General features: G+C 44.7%; 1 pseudogene; it reads right to left on the bottom strand.

Moving 5' to 3' along the window:
- Positions 1 to 1,624: 1,624 nt before the first annotated feature.
- LOC117695634 (small nucleolar RNA SNORA17) lies at positions 1,625 to 1,748 on the bottom strand (annotated as a pseudogene).
- Between the last annotated feature and the right edge of the window lie 1,398 nt (positions 1,749 to 3,146).

Raw genomic sequence — 3,146 nt, 5'->3', positions numbered from 1 at the left:
TAACATGTAGATTATTCCCAATTTCTTGCTTTCATCTGATTTGAAAATCTATCCTCAGGGATGATTAAAACATTTTTCAAAACTCTTTACTGGTTCTTTGTGAATTTCACATCATGCAACCCAATCCCACTCATCTCTCTGTCCCCTCAGACCCACCTTCCACAATTGCAACCTCCCTCTAAAAGAAAAAAATATCTCTGTGTGGAAGCTATAGTGTGTTGGTGTGTCTCACAGTATACCCTTTTGTCCATGCATCTTTGCCTGCAAATATTAATTGCAATGACTTGTTGGTCTGAGTCCTTTGATTTCTGCTACTCTGTTGATACTAGGACTTTATTGGGACTCTTAGATGTCCTGTTGTTGCCCTGTCTCATGAAGATTCTATAGTTTTGGATCTGTAGGACCAGCCCCTTCATGAACTCCAGAAGTTCATTGATGGGGTAGTTGTTGGGGTGGGCCAACTCAGAGCCCTGGTTCTGGGATTGAGAGGTATCTAAGCTGGTTGTTGCAGCCAGCTGGAGTGTTACAGCCAGTGAGGACCAAGCCCAGTTCTACCATTCTCATGACCTCAGGGCCATATATACAAAAGGAACTAGGGAGAGGAAGAGGGCTGACTCTCCCACACTCATATTCTGGAGGCCAGCTCACCCACAACCCCCACATCAAGGGCCAGATATACTGTGCTGCACAGGTAAGATGTAGGGCCGGCTCTCCTAAGTGATGCAGCTGGCGAGGGATAGGGCAAGCTCTTCTGCTTTTATGACTGTACGGCAGTCTTCTGCCTGCTGCAGGGGGTAAGGAGTGAGGGGGGAAGGAGCATATCTCTCCCTCATCCATGCCACTGCATGAGAGACAAGTGATAGGGCCAGCTTTCCCATGCTCATATCCTTGGGGACTGGCTCCCCTACAACTTCAGCAATGTGCAGAGCCACTCAAGTACTATAGCTGGCTAGGGGTTAGCTCTTCTGCTCCCAGGGCCAGCTCTTCTAGAATGCCAGGTGAGGGGTGGGGCCAGTTCTGAAAAGCCCTCAGACATCAATATGTCCCCAGGTGGCAGCAGAAACCAGGGACATTCATCTGGCCTTTGGTGGTAACAGAGCCCTGCTGCTTCAGGGCCACAGACTCAGGTGTGGCCCTCAGTGGAAGCACTGGCCCAGGTGGCATCACTGGCTACTCACATCACGCTGTTCCTCAACATTTTCAATCTCCAGTTCTGCCTCTCTTCATTATGCCCACATCCTTCTGTTTCTCTTCCATTTCTCCACCTCTTACTTGCTCCCCTGAGAGTCCCCCAAGGTCTGAGTGTCTGGTGCTGTCTCAAGAGTGGCCAGGAGTGATCTATCCAGCTCCTGCATTATGGCGCCAGGCAGGAATCATCTTGGACCTGGTCTACCCATCCCCAGGCCTGTGCGGTACAAAACTGGTGGTCATTTCAGGCTCGCCCCTCTACTGGCCCAACAGAGTACCCCCCAGGCAAGGGTCAACTATCTCAGGCTCACTCCCACTCAGGACCCTCAGGTTCAGGTGGAGTTCATCTAGTCTCAGGCTTGCTTCCAGTCCTGGGAACTGTCAGGGCTTGCATGGTGCCAGACTGGTGGTTGGCTCAGGCTCACTTTTTTCAGGGAATGTTAAGCTACTACTCATTCAGATATTTATAAATCAGAAAACTGAACATAGAATCACCTCTTCTCTGCCACCTCTGACACATGTGACAGAGCAACCACACATGCAATGTTTCTAGGGGCAGGTAGAAACTAATTCTTAAGAATATCTCACCTCAAGAATTAACTGCTAATCTACAACCAAGGTCTTCTGTGTCAAAGAAACACAGATTGATGTTAATCCTGGAGCATTTTCTCCACAAGGCTTGATTCTGCATGCCTGCATGGTTTGGTTGTTTATTGTATGTATGTATGTATGAATGTATGTATGTGTGTATGTATGTATGTATGTATGTGATACACACACACACACACACACACACACACACACACACATGGATCGGGTAGAGATCACCTCAAGATCTATTTCTCAGTCACTCTCCACCCTATTGCACAAAACAGAGTTGCTTGCTGAGTTTGGGACATACCAGTTAGCTAAATTTTTTGGACCATAAGATCCCCTGGTCATTTCCTCTATCTTCAAGTTCTGCTATTACCGCCAAGCTTGCTTTTTACACAAAAGCAGGGGATCTCAACTCAGATCTTAATACTTTTGCAACAATCACTTAATTCACTATGACATTTTTAAGCCAGAGTTGGTATTTATTAAAAATAGAAAGGCGCCTGAGAATGAGTAAAGCATAACTAAAGACATGGATGCTTCAAAGAAGTAACTTACTTTAGTGGGTTTTTTTTTTTTTTATTAGGTGGACATGTTCATATGTGTATGTGTAGATGCATATGCATGCATGCCTGCCTGTGTGTGTACTTGAGACCTGAGATTGGCATGAGGTGTCTTCATCTATGGCTATTTAGTCTTAAAATCTTTCATGAGTTAAGTTTTATCAATTTCACACATGTAAGCAATGCATAGTGGCCACTTTCAGCCCACCTCCTTACAGCTCCTCTCTCCTCCTTCTCTTGCCCTGATCTCATTTTCATATCCATTCATATCTATTTCATTTTGGGAACTGTTAAAATTAATCTGAGTTATCTGTAGGGCCATGGCTTTAAAGGTTTCCATAGGAGTCTTGTGGATTCAGCAGTGGGTCTACAACTGAAGAGAATAATTCTCCCAGAGTCTATCAATTGCCTACACTTCAGTAATAGAGGGGAGGCTCCTTGAACTAATCCTCTTTTCTAGACTGATTGATGGCAGGGCTGGACCATGTGCAGTAAGATATAGTTTCAGTGAGTTAACCATTGCAATGGTTGTATGGGGGCTAGAGAATGACATTTTATTTTAAACACACACAAATTCTTTTGAATTGTTTTCCCTTTCCTTGAAAATAGATTTCTTTCTCACATAGTATATCCTGATTATGTTTTCCTCTCCCTCTACTACTCACAGTTCCTTCCCTACCTTCCCTCCCATACAGATCCCTTTCTGTCTCTCTTTACAAAACAAACCGGCTTCTAAGGGATAATAAAATAAGATAAAACAAAACCCAACATGTTGGAACTGGATAAACCAAGTAAACAGAA

This window comes from Arvicanthis niloticus, chromosome X (genome assembly GCF_011762505.2).
Source record: "Arvicanthis niloticus isolate mArvNil1 chromosome X, mArvNil1.pat.X, whole genome shotgun sequence".
Lineage (NCBI taxonomy): Eukaryota > Metazoa > Chordata > Mammalia > Rodentia > Muridae > Arvicanthis > Arvicanthis niloticus.
This window is presented reverse-complemented; position numbering and strand designations above follow the sequence as displayed.